Source organism: Protopterus annectens, chromosome 14.part0 (assembly GCF_019279795.1).
Source record: "Protopterus annectens isolate FY-2018-M chromosome 14.part0, PAN1.0, whole genome shotgun sequence".
In the NCBI taxonomy this organism is placed as follows: Eukaryota; Metazoa; Chordata; order Ceratodontiformes; family Protopteridae; genus Protopterus; species Protopterus annectens.
The window spans coordinates 572,563,716-572,582,671 of NC_056748.1; positions in this window are offsets into that span (position 1 = coordinate 572,563,716).

Genomic DNA, 18,956 nt, shown 5'->3' on the forward strand with positions numbered 1-18,956 from the left:
TGACACTGTACAGGCCACTCCTATCAGCCTGGCTCTTGGTCAACTATCATTTGGATTAATAGTAACATTACACAGTAAGATTGGACACCCTTTGCTAAGGGCCTTAAAGTAGCTGATAAGTGGTGGCTGGTGGTGGTGGAAACTACCTTATAGTCTGGGCAGAAGGGGGCATAGCAAGTAAATCTGTGACAGCTTTTCCCGTGTGTGTGTGTGTGTGTGTGTGTGTGTGTGTGTGTGTGTGTGTGTGTGTGTGAATCAAACCTCAAAGTGTGTGCATGAGTCAGCTACTTAGGTAGGGACATGAAGCACTGGTTGGAAGAGGGTGCTGGAGGTCTTGGTTTGGCCACTCAGCTGAGACCTCAACCCTGTAGCTGTGCCAGTGGGTAGTCTTACCAGGGATCTGGAGAAAAAGGGAGAAATCAGCCCCAGACTGACAACGGTCTCTGTGTACTCTTAAGGGAAATTGCACTTTACTACATGTGTACATCCCCCTACTGTTGCAAGTGGTGAGGATTGAGGCTCCTTGATTACTGGGCCAGTGCGGGGGCATCACAATTCTATTAGAATTAATTTTGCAAGTATATAAAAGGTGTGAATTTTAAGATGGATTTTATGTTTCTGATGGAGTCTATTTTGGACAAAAGTGGGGAATAATGTTTATAGACTAAAGTAGTGTTTTCATCTCTTGTGCCTCTCATGGTTATAGTCTTGCATATCTGTTGACAATCTGTATAGTCAATCAAAGTATGTCGACAATACAGAGGTCAATATTAGCTAAAATTGACTAATACTATTTAAACCATATGTATATATTCATAGGTTCAATGATGTGTATTAGGCTAATGGCCCTGGAGCCTTTACAAGCCTAGCCCATAGAATTACCCTGGCATAGTGCCACCCGACATTAGTTGCCAGTACCTCTGTCGAGTAGAGCCACTGAAGTGATCCCCAGGGTGAATTTTCTATTTCCCATCCACCCATCAAGATTTCTCTTGAACAGGGCCAGTGAGGTGCTCTGTTTGACATGTATGGGAAGTCTATTCCATAGCATGGGCAGTCTCTGGGTTATGCACCTGTCCATCCAGCATGTTACGCTGATTGAGGTAATGAGTTTGAGGTCTCTGCAGCATGTGGTGCGGAGGGATTGGGATTTCTTTACATGTAGCATTTCTAACAGAGCTGGGTCAGACATGGCTTTGTAAGTCAAGCAGAGCTCGCCTCTAAGTAGGCGATATGAGAAAGAGAATAGTTGGAGTTTTTTGAGTCTGCCCATACAGGACAAGTGTTTAAGGCATAGGGTAATTTTTGTGAGGTACTTTTGTGGCCTCTTCAGTTGTTGCAGGTGTCTATTGAGGTACATGCCAAATGGGGCATTGTATTCGATGACTGGCCTGATGAGGGAAGAGTAGAGGGAGACAATGACCTCTTTCTTCCTGGATGCAAAACCCTTAGTAATGAGATGTGCCACATAGAAGGACTTTCTGACTACAGTGGCAATGTGGTAGGTCAAAAGAGAGGTTGCTATCAACCTGTGTTCCCAAATCTCTTATAACGCCTTCTGTGTTCAGTGGATTACTATCAATTTGGTAATTCATGGGGATGGAGTTAGGGGATGATGACACATTTTTGGCATTGAGCTTAAGGCCATGGTTCTGACAAAAGCCATTGGTCTCAGCGAGGCCTTGATGCAGGATGTCAACATCACTTGGAGAGTTAATAATAGCTCCCAACTTGCAATCATCTGCGAACTTTGTTTGCCAGATTCTCTTCATGTTGGCCTATACTTCAGAGAAGTAGATACCAAACAAGAGAGGATCCAGGACCGAACCCTGTGGGACTCCACTCGTGACTGGTCAGCAGTCTGACTTGGAATCAGCTACTTTCAAACTGTGGGTTCTATCTGTGAGCCAGTTTGCAACCCACCTAGTGATATAAGGGTTGATGCCTAGCTTAGTGACTTTTTCTATGATTGCTGAGTGGGGAATGGTATCAAAGGCCTTGGCCAGATCAAGGTAGGCTGTATGAACCACCTTGCCTTCATCCAAAGCTCTCATGACTGACTCAAACAAGTTGACCAGGTTGAGCAAGCAGGATCTACCCTTCACAAAACCAAACTGTGTGGGATCCAGAGTTTGGAAATTCCTTGTTTATTAGGTCTATGATGATGCTTTCCATAACTTTGCATATCAGACTCATCAGGTTAATGGGGAAATAGTTCCCAGGGTCTGTAGTCGCTCCTCCTTTGTGGAGAGAGATAACTGTAGCAGTGCACCATTCAGTAGGGACAAAGCCTGAGGTGAGGCTGTGATTAAACAGGGCACACAGGTGTGGTGCTACTTCACTCAGTAGTTCATGTAGAATACAGCCAGGGATATTATCAGGTCCCATAGAAGCTGTATTCTTGGCCTTGGACAGTGCTGTTTTAACCTGTGCAGCAGTAATACTGGATGCCTGGGAATCTGCTTGTATTGTGATTGGTTCTTTGAGAGGGGGGAGAGGGGTGAAGTTGGCACTGAATCTTTTGGCCACTATATTGGCAATATCTTGCTTTAATTGTTTTATTTGAATTTTAATTAATTGCTTGATTGCTTAATTGCTTAATAGAATGTTTGTTACTTCCTGAAGGCTGTCTGGTCGATGTACTAAAGTGTAATAAACTCTTCTTTCACTCTGAGTGGATCTGTTGCTGGTTGTTTTGCCATTTTTTCCTTTTGTTTTCATGGTTTTGGTCTTATTCCTTATGGCATCAGATCCTTCAGTGAAAATTCCCTGTGTTTTTTGAGAGGAAGTATTTTTTTGGCTTCATCATCTAGTGGAAGTTCTTCTATTTCACAGTACCCAATAACCAGGGTAAAAGTAACAATGGTTCATCTAATGTTACCCCGGTGGTCACAAATGGAGATGACATCAATAGTTTTTTATAACAAATTTACAGCTGAGAGACAACAGAGAGTACATAATCCATTCTCCAGTATTGGGCAAGTGAGTACTAGCTCGTTTTCTCCTGAAATACAAGGTCTAAGTGAACATTTTGAAAAAACACTCTTCAAAGAAACCAAATGTTATTTTAACATGCTAGGTTTGCAGTAGTATGTTGAGCTGAATATTTCACCACAGGGCTTACGGGCTTTTAAAAGTCCATCTAAACCATTCAATGTAAATGATACAGATGATCTAGCCTTTAAAGATCAGTGGCTAGCCACTGCTCATAGATGTGCTATGGAGTGGCTTATGATCTTGGTTGAAAGAGACCAAGTTTACAGGAGAAAAATTAAAGAAGAAATTGGGGATATGCATACTGAATTAATCACTAAGGTTAGACTTTCAAAAATGCCCAACTTATTGAGTAATATCAATGATAAACTGAAGAAATTTGAAACAGAGCTTATCAATCAAAAAATGGATAAGCTGAGATGGGATATTTGTGATCAGGACCGGGCTTTCTTATGGGAGTCTAACAATAAAAAAAAATGTAAAATCTAATGATTCAGTACGTTCTACACACAGTCATAAAAAAAGTTGTCTGTTTCCCTTGCCTGTTCCAAGGGGGCAGGGTATTCTACAGATTCTGACAGAGACATTAGGTCATATCCGCCACTTCCTCCTGCGCAAGATCTGGAATCACACCATCAACGGTTTCGTAGTAATGGAGACAATGTTAACAACGGCAGCAGAAAAAGAGGAACTCAACATCAAGCATCTACTGAAGGACATTATAAACCATCGCACAAACAAGGTAGCTGGCAATAACTGTTTTACTGACTCATTTATTGTTAATATTTTCTGGTTGTGAACTATCTAATGAACAAACTACTGTTCTTAATTTGGGACTGAAATTTATTCCTACAGTTCTCCCCTGACGGCATATTCTAAAACAAGAGATGTTTCAACTTGTCATAAAATTACATTTAAAATGTTTTTTTATGGACAATGATAATGGTAGCAATGGTGAAATTTGTAGTGAAGATGAAAGTTTTTACTCTTGTGAATCTGAATTTAATGATAGCTGTATAAACTGTGATAATGCAAATGCATATTGGTTGCTTGATACTGAAAATATTGGGCATAAAAGCCATTTTATTCCTCCATATGTGAATGAGTGTGTGAAACATTTTTCATCTATGTTAGATTATGCTGTTGAACAAAAATGTTGACGAATTTGAGAAAAATAGGAATGATATTAGTTTTGACTTGACAAAAAATGAGTGGCTAGCTTTGAAAAATCTATCTGAAAGAAAGGATTTAGTAATAAAACCAGCAGATAAAGGGAACAAAATTGTTATTCTTCATTATGTCCATTATATGCAAATGTGCTTACAGCATTTGGATGATAGAACAATACATGAAATTAGTAGTTTGAGTAATTATAAAGAAGCCATAAAACAATGTCCTGGTCTGCTAGAAAAAGGTTTACAGCTAGGTTATTTTGCCAAAACAGATGTGGATAAGAAGTTAGATGTGGAAAAATGTACTATGCAGCATTTTATTGTCTGCCTAAAATTCATAAAAATATGCATCAGCCTCCAGTAGGCCAATAGTTTCTGCGACCAACTATTTTTTACATAATATGGGGATATTATTACATAATCATTTGTTACCCTTGGTTATAAAAGTCCCGTCATATCTTAGGAATTCTTTTGATTTTCTAGACAAAATTTGAGTGTAAAATGTAATTCCAAAATGTACTGGCTAACTTTATATATTAGGAGCTTATATAACAGTATTAAGCATCATGATGGGATTATGGCAGGGTATTTCTTTCTAGGAGATAGTCCAGCTTCTCGGTATATAATAGAATTGTTGAAATTTTGCTTATTGAATATTTTATTTAGTTTTAACAACACTATTTTATCATCAGTTACAAGGAACTGCCATGGGGGCTTCTTTTGCCCCCATGTACCCAAATTTATTTATGGCTAAGTTTGAGTATGACAATGTTTATCAACATAATTTTTTTAAAAAAATATGTTAAACAGTATCATAGATACATAGATGATTTGATTTTTTTTATGTGAAGGTGGTATGGATGAATTACATAATTTTGTGCCTGATTTACATCAGAATACATATCAGCTAGCTTTTGATGGATTACAATATGGTTACAAAGTGAATTTTTTAGATCTAGTTTTAGAGGGATTAGAAGATGGAGGTATACGCACTTCAGTATATAGAAAATTTTGTGAAGGCTGACAATATTTATATGTAACCAGTTGTCATCCTTCACACTTGATTAAATCCTTGCCATATGGTGAATTTGTAAGGTTAAACAGGATCTGTAACAACATTGTAGATCTGTATAAGAATTATTACAGTCTTCAATGTTTTTGAATAGGGGTTACAGTTTTGATGTTATTGCAGATGCTTTGCATAAAATTTATGTAGGTGAAAATGTACATAATCAGAGAAATAAATACATGAAGAAGCATAATAATATTAGTAATGACCAGGATAACGTTGCCTGTGTAATGACTTACAATGTTTTGAGTGAAAAACTGTGTGGAATTGTTAACTATTATTGGAAATTTCTTATGAATGACTCTCAGTTGGCTAACACGCTTTGTAAGAAACCATTGATTTCATATAGGCGATGGCAAAATTTGAAAGCTAAATTAGTGAGAGTGTATTTTGTACAACCAGAGGTTCATTTTCCTATTTTCCTATTAAGCTAGGGACTTTTCCGTCCTCTAGTTGTAATGTATGTAGATTTGCACTTCCTTATTTCAGAAGGATAAACAATATTATATTTAATTATTTTGGTATATTCTCTTGTGACACAGAAGGAATTATTTATTGTTTAAAGTGTCCCTGCAAAATGTTTTACATTGGTCAAACTAAAAGAAAGTTTAAAACAAGATAGCAGGAACACTTTCGAGATATAAAAAAGCATAAATTGGAAAGTTCTGTTGCTACCCATTTTAATGAGAGCCATAATGATGATTTTACATTGTTACAAGCTACCATTTTAGAAAAGATTTTTATTAAAATGGGATATGCTGATTTGCTAAAAGAAAACCTTTTATATAAAGAGTCATTATTTATTTTGAAGTACAATACTTTGATGCCTAGGGGGTTGAATTGTGATATTTGTTGGAAATATTTGCTTTAATTGTTTTATTTGAATTTTAATTAATTGCTTGATTGCTTAATTGATGGATGTATATATAGGGGAGTCTTTAGAATCGTTGTTACTTCTTGAAGGCTGTTTGGCCGAGGCGCTAAAGTGCAATAAACTCTTCTTTCACTCTGAGTGGATCTATTGCTGGTTGTTTTGCCATATTGGCAATATCTGTTGGCTCAGTATAGGAGGTACCATTGTGTAGTAGCTCAGAGCAAATCTGGCTATTGCTGTTGAGATTCTTAACATAACTATAGAAGGCTGTGTAGTTGTCTTTACTATCTTCTGCAATTCTGTTTTCATAGCTAGCTTTAGAGGATTTGATAACGGATCTCAACTTTTTGTTGAGCCTGATAAGGGAGTTTTTCCAATCTTGGGATTTCACCTTATTCCACATCAGTTTCTTCCTTCTGTTGTAGAGTTTGTTTATGGCAGGGGATCACCAGATTGGCTTCCTTTTTTTGGAAGAGAGCGTCTTGGTTCTATTGGGTATGGTGAGATCCATGCATTTGTGCACATGTTCTTACAGTGCATTACTGTATGGTTCAGCAGTCATGCAACTATTCTCCATTTGCATAGGTGCCGTGAGGTTGGCCACCTCTGTTTTTAGGAGCCCAAAGTTAGCTCTGGAGAAGTTTTTCATGGTGGTTACCTTTGCGGGGGGGGGGGGATTTCCAAGGTGATTAGTTTGTGGTAGGATCTAACCAGGGAGGAGTTGACTATTGATGTAGAGCAATGGTCACTCATGTTAGTAATAACCAGGTCAAGGATGTTGCTACCTCTGGTGGGGGTAAGAACAAGTTGGTCCAGGGCATTGAAATTAATGAATTCCAGGAAACGATAGGCAAGTGTATTGGTACATGAGTAATTTTCCCAGTTAATGGAGGGGTAGATGAAGTCGCCCAGTATGAGTGTTAGGTTGGACCCTAATATTCTCCACGGTGATTAGAAACGTGGACTGTGATTCTTGGGACATGGTTGGGGACCTATAGCAGGCTATGACCTGAATCGCTGTCTTACACAATGTTAGCTGGACCTGAAGTATCTCTGATGCGTTATGTTGGGCTACAATTCTGGAGGTGTGTACATCCTTTATGAATATGGAAACACCACCGCCTTTGGAGCTTCGGTCCAAGTTCTGGGGCCAATAGGTGTAGAATGAGTTATAGCCTGGTAGTGCAGGGGTGCTTTCTGCTGCTTTAAACCAGGTCTCTGTTACAGCAAAATGTCAATATTCTCCATTTTAAGGAGTACTTCCAGCAAGTGCATTTTGAGATTTAGACTTCTAGCATTGAGCAGCATGACCTTCAGATTGCATTTGTTTGTAGCTGTCATGGTGGTAATTTGGTCTTTGGAACACAGCCTAAAAAAGGCACTATAGGGATGGCAAGAGTATTGGTCAGTATCCGGAAGCACAGGGGTGACAGATGCAGGCCATCTCTGGCAAAGCATCGAGGTCTGTCAATCATGTCATCCCAGGCAGACATGTACTGGATCCCCTTGGAATGACACCAGAAACTTAGCCAGTTGTTGAAGTTATTCATTTTCTGCTTGTACTGTGGTATAATTCTGGGTGATGGTAAGATGCTGCTCAGGGCTAGGGTCATACCCACCTGGGCTACATAATCCAAGAGCTCCTCCATGTCTCTTTTCATGTAATCCAGGGAGGTACCTCTCAGGTCATTCACACCCACATGTACAATGACAGAGTCATATTTGTACCTGTTGTTGAGGGACCAAAGCTAACATATACTATCATGACAATTCATATGCCACATCTTACAAACAGCTGAACTACACAGATACTCATGTTCCACATATCATATCTCATGGCATCCTTCAGCTAAAAAGATGTCTTATGGTACTCATGAGAATTATAGCGCATAAACAGACTTCCTATATTACAATTGAATCCTATAAAATTGTGCAGCTATTCATCATACAGAGTTCCTTGAAAGTTCTAATCACTGACTCTGTATGATATCAGAAAAAAACGCATTAAGAAACAAAATGCAGTATGTAAGGTAGCATCCTACAGCATTAGCAGCAAAAAAGCCGAAGTACATAACTTTGGAAATATCCCTGTGACTGCTCATTAGCATACTGTTGCTGTATGTTAACTATAGGGCGTAAGGTCATTGTTTTCAAATTTGCTCTGGATGGTAACATTTTTTTAGGATAATATTAGCGGTGGTGCCATTCATCATTATGACTGCTATTGAATTATTTATTTAACTGAGATTTAGTTTCAGTCTATGTTTGACCATTTTGGTGTTTTACTTAAGGGGCATGAGGTTTACTCAGGATCTACCCAAGGTTTTGCCAAAGGTTTTGCTGCACATGTAGAGTCTTCTGCTCATGGCTAAGGTTTTCCAGGCTCTAAGGCTCTCAATCCAGCCTCTCTGTGTTTTTTGTGATGTTATAAAACAGTTGTCAATCAAGACTTTTAATAAACTCTATATGCTCAATAGCTGCAGGAGTTATAGGGTTCGAGTGTAACAGAGGAGGCCATATAAGCCACAAACAGAGATGACAGAATCATTTCCTTGATAATTTTCCATAGTATAATATTTTTTCATGCTGATAATATTTTCAGTTTGATTTTTGACTCCTGTCAGCCTACAATGTCACTCTGTAGAGCCATAACTTTACTGCATAAGAGTGGAAGCAGGGAGCTGAGGTTTCTTTTGCTTGCTAAGGAAAAAAGTAAGACAGGATTTTAGCTGATACGTGTGAACAATGTGCATAAGGAGGAATGAAGGACTAAAATCTCTGCCCACCTTAATAATTCCTGATAACCCTAACTTTGCAGCTTACCTTTCAAAAACTCTTTCCATAACACTACCACTTTTCAGACAAATTTGATATGAATTTGTGGTGGGACTTATAGGCAAGTACTTGGCTAGCTGCCCTTGTGGGACATTTTAAGCCTTGATAATTTCCCTCTTTTGTACTCAAAATAACCTTTCCCATTTGGTAAAAAATTTGCCTTACCCATTCATTAAATATATATTACCCCTAATAGAAATACATGGGATCAAAATAGGAATTGTATGTTTTCTTTTGCAATCGATTTTATTTTAGATGTTTTGAATTTTTCATTGTGTTGAATATCGGAACACTTCAGTTTTGATGCATTTGTATTTTGAAAATGTAACACTTACTCATATGTAGTACATATATATGTGTGTGTGTATGTGTGTATGTGTGTTTGTGTGTGTGTGTGTGTGTGTGTGTGTGTGTGTGTGTGTGTGGGGGTGTGCATGCATGTGTGTTTGCATCTGCACATGTGTATGTGTGTGTGTGTCTATATATATATATATGTACAGATATATATGCACATACACTCACACACAAACACATATGTGTGTGTGTGTGTGTGTGTGTGTGTGTGTGTGTGTGTGTGTGTGTGTGTGTGTGTGTGTGTGTGTGTACTACACATTAGTGAAAGCCCACAAAGTTCACTGCCTAAATATCGACAACAGGGAACTCCACATGGCACTAGACATGCTTCAAGAAACAGACCTGGTGCATATTATTTCAAACTTTAAAATAAACAGTTTTTTTTTTCTGAGTGTAAGTCTCCTTGCACCCCCCATGTGAGGGCTATGCTAACTCTCAGATCACAGAATTCCCCCAGGAAAAGGAATATCCCAGGGTACACATTTTCAAAGGGCAACCCATCAGAGTTGAAAGAATGTGCTCTGACATAAGAAATTTTAACAGTGAAGTGAATAATTTGACAAACATGTTCCTCAAAAGGGGATACCCCTTGGAAGTTTTGGAAAGAATAGGTTGTGACATCCCTGCTCTGGGCCAATAATCAAGAATCCTCAGTCTTCATCACTGACACCGGTGAGGGACATTCACGTGGACCAAAAATAGAAGCACACATTATTTTGAGATGCAGCTGTCTGCACCAAGCACAATTTCCCTTAAGAGCACTCTGAGAACACACTTCTGTCCTGATGTTTGGTTCCCCTCTCTCTCACCAGGCACCAAATAATACTCATCACTGACACAGCTGTAGAGTTAACTCCTCAGCCGAGTGTTCCAAGCCAAGTCCTCTATCACCCTCTCTGTGAAACCAGTGATCTGTGTCCCTGCTCCAAGTAGCTGACACATGCACTTTTTGAGATTTGATTTTCACACACACACACACACACACACACACACACACACACACACACACACACCTGGGAAAGGCTGGTACAGATTTATCAGCTATGCCCCCTCTGCCCAGACTATAAGGTAGATACTGCCACTAGAACACTCCAAAGTTAGCTACATTAAGGCTGTTACAAGGATTCCCAATTATACTGAGTAAAGTTAATACTAATACCAATGGTAGTATTTGACCAATGCAGCAAGGCTGTCAGAAATGGCGACAGTGTTAACAAATAAATATAAGTACTCTTAAAGATTAAAACATTCTCTAAAAGACCAGCCACAATGAAAAGTTTAAATATGTATAATAATAAATAAGAAAAGAACATGAAAAAGCTAAACATCTATTTACAATAAACATCAGAGTTTCATGTCACAGGAAATATTAACAACACAGATGGAGAAATTCACACAGATACAGAAAAACAGTACTTAACTAATCTCACTATATTTTCTTGAGTGATCTAAAGAATTACTATTCCCTGCTTACTTACTAAAGCAAGGCAAGATGAAGTGGTTGAGTAATCCTTGTTTGTCAGGTTGCAAATCAGACTGCCCTGAGACGTCTGACTCATCTAATATTAAAACATCATTTCAGTGCTGGATTACAAAATGACATCACATACATCTGGTCATCTGACTTCTGGTCATACATTGCCCTGTTTACTAGAAACTGAACCAGAATCTAGCACATAGATGTCACCATACACACACATAGAGCTTTGCTAAGATGTATTATAGCATCTAGAAGCTATAAAACCATTTTAGAAATGTTTGTCCTTCAAGGGTAGCAATTAGTTCACCCCTAAGGACAATGCAGTACCATTTATTGTCCTGGTTTTCACAGACATTTTATCTCTGGCTGCAATCAAAACAGTAAGATACAATCTTTATGGCCTAAACCAGGTAATTTAATTTCAGACTATTTTTCAAAGTTAGCTGGACTGAGATCAATCTCTTCTCTTCCAGTATTCTTTGTTACAATATATTAATTTCAACAGTTACAGTGCAGTCTGACTTACAGGTTATTTCTTTTCTGTCCAGTAGGACCCACTGTTGGTACATTTTTTAGCACAAGCAGCTTTACAAATACATTTCAATACAAGCACCAGTACAAATCAGTGTGATATAGAAATGACATATAGTTATTTACAAAACTCCAACTAGCTATGCTGCCATATTTGCACATGCACTGCCCTACTCTCTCTCTCTGGCATAGCTGGCACTACCTCACATCATCACATCGGTAAAGAAGTTTTCAGTGGTTAGGGTAAGAAATACAAACCTTTGTTGGGGTACGACCAATCGGTTAATGAATTTAAAACATCTAAGGACTCAACCAACTTGAATGTATTTACAAACTATATGGTTGCTCCCTGTGGAACATATTCTAGGGACATTAAGAATATCCTTTTGAAAAACTGGTGTATGTTTAAAAGGAATACAGAGATGATTACAGCATTAGGGGAGGCACCAAGATTTGTATTTAAAACAGGAAAGAACATCAAATATCTCCTTGAACACCCAAGGAAAGACCTCCCCAAACCCACAGGAAAGGGTACAAGATGGTGTGGAGCATGTGATTAGGGTAGATATATTCTACAGCATTCTAAAATTCAAACAGGGACACCCACATCTGAAATTATTTTAGGAGATGGAAACTGTGCTTCAACAGGTGTTATATACCTGGCAGTTTGTGAAGGATGTCCCACCTCACATAGCCTATTCCTCACTTCATACAGGCAACCATTCTATATATTTCCATACACCAACTTCATACTTGCATTTAGCAAATACTAAGCCAATTGTAAATAACTTCTTATAATTCTCAAAACTGACTATTCTTTTCCAAGAAACTGTATATTTACTAATGCAATGTTTTGTTTTACTGAATGTAATCTAAAAATGTATTTGTAACAGGAAAAAAACTTGACTTGTCTTGAAATCAAAATGTATTTTGTAAATTAATGTAATCTTTGTTTTGTTTTGTTTCGGAGCTTTTCTCCCCAGGACTCCATTGAAAACGGGTTCATATTGGCCCAATGGACTATCCTGGTTAACCAACTGCAAATAAATAAATAAATAAACAAATGTGGACATTTCTATATAGGGAAGACTGAAAGACAATTACAGAGAAGAATCTATGGGCATGTATATGCCATTTCTAAGAAAAATATTAATAATTCCCTATACAAGCACACCATCAGTTGCCTTAGTTGTACTAAATTTCTCTTTGGCATACTTGAGATGGTTCCCAAAACATCATAGGGGTGTTTGGGAGACAGAATTAGAGAAAAGAGAATTGATATGGCAACTTAGGCTAAATGCTATCACAATCCCTGGACTCAGTGAACATACTTCTATTGTCCCAATACTGAGGTTTAGAGCTGCAAAACTTTAATTTATCAACAACTGGTTATATATTCTACAAAAGTTCTTAGCAACATTTTTTACTTGTTTTGATTATTTATATTTGACTGTGTATTAAAAGTTGGACGTTAAATGTGAATGAGTAATATGTACTAAAAGTTTTTAATCATGACATCTTAGTATTTTTATTTGGTATGTTCTTTTAAGCAGACTAATGGATGTGTCACATGTGTTGTTTAAATTTTTTTATATAAGCTGTTAATTTAGTTAATGAAATGGTTCTGTTGAATTCCCAATGTGTCTAGGGATGAAAGTACTTACCTGTTGTATTTTGTACTGTGATTCAAGTTTTTATTTAATATACTGACATCTCTAAAAGTTTACCAAGACTGGTGTCTTCTCTTTTGGAGTTATGCTTATGTGATTTAACAAATGGTACTTGAAATTCTTTTTATCGTAAAGACTCCCTATGGTACTACATGAGCCTAATTCTGCAGTTTCCTGATGTTATATATATAGGTAGATATAGATATTAGGTATGTTTATATAGATAGATACAGATATCTATATCGATATCTATATCTGTATCTATCTGTCTATCTATAGATATGTATCTATAACTATTGTATGTATGTATGTATGTAATGCACAAATTCTTTTCTGTGGTGAACTAGAAATTATAATGTTTGTTAAAAGTACAGCAAGCACTTTCATGAAGTTCTATTAATTGTAATGATCAAAAAAATGCTTACTATTGTTTTAATGAATGTTGCACTCTTGTCCACAATAGAGTAAGGAAATGGTATTTATTAAAACAACAGTAACTGCTTTTCTTCCTTGCAATTAATAGAACTGCATGGAAGGAAAGCATTTGTTTTTCTGTAGTGATTGGTGTGGCATTTTGGACATGTTTTTTTCATTTTTTTAAGTTACAACATGCATAAATTGATATTATGAGCATTGGTGCTTCTGCACACTCATGTTTTGTAATTTACTCATATATAGATATATACAGGCTTTATTTCTATTATTTGTATTAGTTATATAGTCAACAGTTTTGTTGACACATTTTGATTGACAAAACAGCTGATCAACAATATTGCGAGATCTCTTCATTACCATAGTTAGGGAATATGCCCTTTCCCTGGAACTCTGTGATCTCAGAGTTGGAATATATAAATAGCAGGCAGTGTTTGGGACATGCCCCCCCCCCCTCCCATGGTGGCTGAAGGGGGATTTGCCTAGTTGCAAAAACAAATTGTTTTCTAGTTACTTGTTCTGAGGTTAAATCTTGGGGCATGCACAGTTCAGTCAACCTTTTTTTTATTTTGTGTCGATAGTTATTTTAAAATTACAAATGAGCTTGCCTGACAGTTAATGCAGATTACATGTATGAACTATTATTGAGCTGCTTTCTATAGCTCAGGGTTTAATTCCCTTAGCTTCCATTTGCCTACTGTGTGACCCTGAGCAAATCGCTTTACCATAAAGTACCCCAGGAAAATTGTGAAATTGGGCTAGACTCCTCAGTGGACTCCTGAAATGTATGCCTAATAACTACCTAGGGCAACTTTAGATTCCAATTTTTTATCAGTGTGAGATTCCTTTGTTTGAACTCTGTTTTTATACCCATTTCCCCCCTAGTGTACTTAACTATGAATAATTTCTCAATAGTTTCCACACTGACTTGTTTTATTGTTTTAACTACTGGAGTCTTTTGCTAGGACTCTCCTTTCCTGAGAGACTTCACATAGACTTCCTTACTTTTTAATGACTGAAGTCCTTTTGCGTAAGTCAGTAAAAGGCAAATCTTTGTTCATTTTATATCGTATAGTTCTGCAGCCTTTTCCTTACTGTGATCATGTATTAGTAGCAACATATCTGGTTCAACCTCTCTTGACTCTTAAAACTGGTATACTTTCTGGCTAGCTTACATCGTGTTTTAAGTTATGCTTTAGAGCTACTGCTTGTAACACTTTATCTAAAAGGATTAATTTGTACTTCTCCCTGTGTTTTAGGGTTTTCCCCCTCTTGCCTTCATGAGCACACATTACTTAGTCACTGTTTACTGATCATTTTATGATTACAGATGTATTATTCTATTCTATTCTAACTGATGTAATCATAATTATTGAATCCAACAATCCCTGTACTTCCTTCCTCTTTATTGCAATTTGACATATTTTGCAACAGCACAGAGTCAAAAAGCAGATTCTGCATTTCTAGTATTTAAAAAGCTTAGCATTATCACATTCCATAAGCATGTTTTCAAGTACTTACTGCTAGCATTAATCATTTTTACAGGCATTGCATTGCTGTCACTAAGTGAGTAAATTGTTTCCTATCACATTTAAAACAACCCAGCTCCTATGGTAACATTTCTTCCCTGTTTTCAGACCGACACTTATTTAAGTGAAAGCTGAATATTATTCCAGTTAACTTGTTCAGAAGATTTAGGGTTACTCTGAAATACCCACCTTTTTAAATTCTTAAGGAATACCTTTTTAAATTTTTCTACAGCCAAGATTTTTAGAATTTAATGCACATTATTTACATGAAGTTTTAGCCACAGTTTTAAAGTATGTGATAAGAGATTCATTTGTGACCATGCCAGTATATCCATATTAAATGTCTAGTTTTAATTTTAAGGGACTGAAGCACCAGTCTTTAGCAACATTTCTCCATTTGTACTATTTATTTGCAGCCTGGTAGGTTGTCATCACCATGCTGACATTTGGGAAAAGTACCACCTAGCATTTTGTCATGAATCCTCATTTTATAAGCATTTTGAGGTCCTGTATGACATGTTCTGTGAGCTGCCCAGTTTTGCTGCAGATCTGACTGCACGTTTGAAATGTCTGATGCACTCTCTACTCTCATTCCATTGTTCACTCATTTTTGCTTTTATCAAAACTACTACTTAGAAAACATTCCTACTGCTGTTACAGTGGTATGATGCATTATGAAATATAAATAATTTCCTGACTGTATTTTTCTAAAATGGCACAATATTCTCAGACAACAATGTGCAAAACTGTACATTTAAAGAGAAAATATTTTTGCAGCATATAGGGACTTTTTAAGTTTTATAATATTTTGGTATGGGAAAAATACTTTTCTATCTCAGATTTGACTTGCTCCATCAAATTGTGCATGATTGTAGAATGGTGATTGTCAAGACAGCATGAAAATGTATATTCAGGCCCACTAGGTTTTTGAGGACTGTGCAGGTATATACAGCAGGGAGCAGTGTTCTACAACACTACATTCTATGCAATCCCACTTTTTAATTCCATTCAGTTTTCATTATTAAGTGGTTCTACATGTGTCTTGGCATTTATGGATCACCCACACCTGATTGTCTGCAATTCAGAAGTTGAAGTTACAGAATGTACCTTGTGTACTGCACCATTCATTTCAGCTACAGCTGCCTATGAGGTCACAAGGAAGTGGGTGATTATTACTTCAGGCTCTGCATGAGAAATACCAAGGTTTCATGTAAACATCCATTCTGAAGTAATGAACAGAAGAGAATGAAATTCATACATAACGGAATGTCAGCATACAGTTCATGCCAGTATTCTCTGCTCTGAAATAAAACCACCCTTGAAACCTATCCCAGGCTGGCAGCATTTAAAATAGTTAATTATCTGAGGGCTCTTTGGTGGCTTATATGAAATGATTTGTAGTAGGCCTGTCCAATACCGAATATAATTGATCTGTGCCATATGAAAATATACCCACTTATAAATCACAGAAGTACTGTAGCTATCATGGATTTCTGCCAGAAAATAAAGCACAGCAAATGATTGCAGAGTAGGAAATAACACAAACAGCTGTTTACTTGCAACAGTACTGTAATATACAGGAGACCAGTATTAAAGAAAGGAGCAGAGGCAAAGGATTACAGTGAAGGTCAATGTGTAAGTTGTAAGTCATGTGAAATGATGAGGTATGCATTATCACTAATAGCTAACAGTTTTTGTAATGATATAAATCAGTTATTATTTGCTGTGATAAATTGCATTTACTATGCCATTTTTCAGCAGTGCTGGCACATGTCCCTTCCATCGCTGGCTATTTAAGGAAGTGAGGTTAACAGTTTCTAAAGTGCAACTTTGCAGCAGAGGCAAGAAAATACAAGGACAGAGGCATAGAAATTACATTTTCTTAACAGAACAGTGAAATGACCACATAATGTGCTCTCTCTCTTATTTATTATAACTGTTAGGTATTGTGAGAGAGAAAAGTGAACTGAAACTTAAAGTCTCTGTTAAAGCTTTACATTGGCATGCAATGAAGCTCAAAGTAAACATCAGAAGGTTAAAACAAAAAAAAAACATAAATGAAGAGAAAAAGGGATCAATGAATAAGGTAATGCTTAATGTGAATACAAAATGTGCCTTTCCTGCCTGTGGCACGTTTAATGTATTAAAAATGCTACTTATTCAGTGAAAAAATACAGGACAGTGTGTTGTATGAAAATTTAATAAGCAGTCCCTGCAGGGACCACACTGACTACTGGCTCTCAAGTTTACAAATGATATAGAGTCAGTATGACAAATACTTGAAACAAGGTATGCTAAATCCCTCTGTAACATATCCTAGATTAAATGTGCATTATAATCTGAATGCACCTATTGTAGGAAACAGTGGATATCATGTGCACAAATGAACAGTAAGTTGCATTAGCTCACAAGATGTATAATAAATAATAAAAAAAAATGACCTGAAGAGCAAAGTGTTTAGGTTTGCATAAACTATTGCAAAAGAAGTTCTAAAATACTTTGTAAAATACCTCCTCTGTCATTGCTGCAGGCAGACCACACACTCACATTCTCACACCCACACACACATACATTACATATTGCTTCATTTGTGCAAAATACTTTATCCCGATCCCCTTCAATAAAAACATCCCCCACCAAATGGCATTTGACGACCTTTATTAAAACTCTCTTAGACATAAATTCATTAAACAATATTCTTACTTTATTAATCACTGCATAACACCCATGTACCAGTTTACTATATGCTCGCTCACCCTGGCCACCACCTCTCACTTACTCTCACTTATCAAAGCTCAGTTACATCACCCAAACTCCTTGAATCCAACAACCAACATCAGAGGGGGAACAGAAGTGGGACATGCCTGCCCCTCTTTCCTGCCTAAGCACCCAGTCAAGATAAATAATAACTTAATCCTCAATGTCCTAAAAGAAGGGAGGGCGGGAGGGCAGCAAGTTTATGCCTAACTCTGACCTTCTCTTCAGCTACATTCACATAAAACCCCATAAGTCCCTCCTTACAACTACCTCACATCCTCCACAGCCCTTCTCCCTCCTAATTTAACCTTTCTTTACTCACACCTCTACCTAACCTCCTTTTCTTCCTTTCCAACCTACATCTCTCTACCCCCCCAAAACTTTAAACCCCTTCTCTGACCATCCTCTTTTAACTAAACACTAAAGATGTCTTAGGACAAATTAGTTTGTTCTCAAACTTCACTTGTTCCGTTCCCCTTCAATAACAACATGCCACACCAAATGGAATTTGATGACCTTTATTAAAACTCTCTTAAACATAAATTCATTGAACAACATTCTTACTTTATTAATCACAACATAACGTCCATGTACCAGTTTACCAGGGCAGAGAATCCCCGCTCACCCTGGCCAATAAGCAGCACTGCTATGACAGCTCCCTTTCTCTCACTTATAAAAGTAGCATCCCACTGCCCACTTACAACCCCTAAACTCCTTGAATCCAACAACCAACACTAGAGGGGAAACAGAAGATGGGCAAGCCTGCCCCTCTTCTCCACTCATCAGCCTGACACAGGCTGTTCTTCGTCACTTACTGCAATACCTTCGCCAAACCTTCTAAAAATATGACCAAATGTACATTAAATAAGCTGAGCTCAAACTCACTTAGGTGCACACCAACCCCTCTAAACCAAACTGGGTCCCAGTCATCAAAATCCCTGTACCCTGTTTTATGAATACCCAAATTGACTAGTTGCCTCACCATTCTAAAATTATGAAACTGATAAGCTCACTCTATGGCCTTGAAACTGGCAGCATTTCTCGAATTTAAATGCGGTATTATTTCAGACCACAGAATACACATGCTTGGATATGCCCTTTTTAAAGCAACTAAATCTGTCAATATCCTATATACCACCTGATACTTTCCAGTTATTCCTAAATTGTTATCCACCAAATGTACCACCAAAATTTGTGGAAGCCCAATCTGTGCCCATATGTCCACAAACTTTTCCACGAGCTGATGCTATCTGAGACCT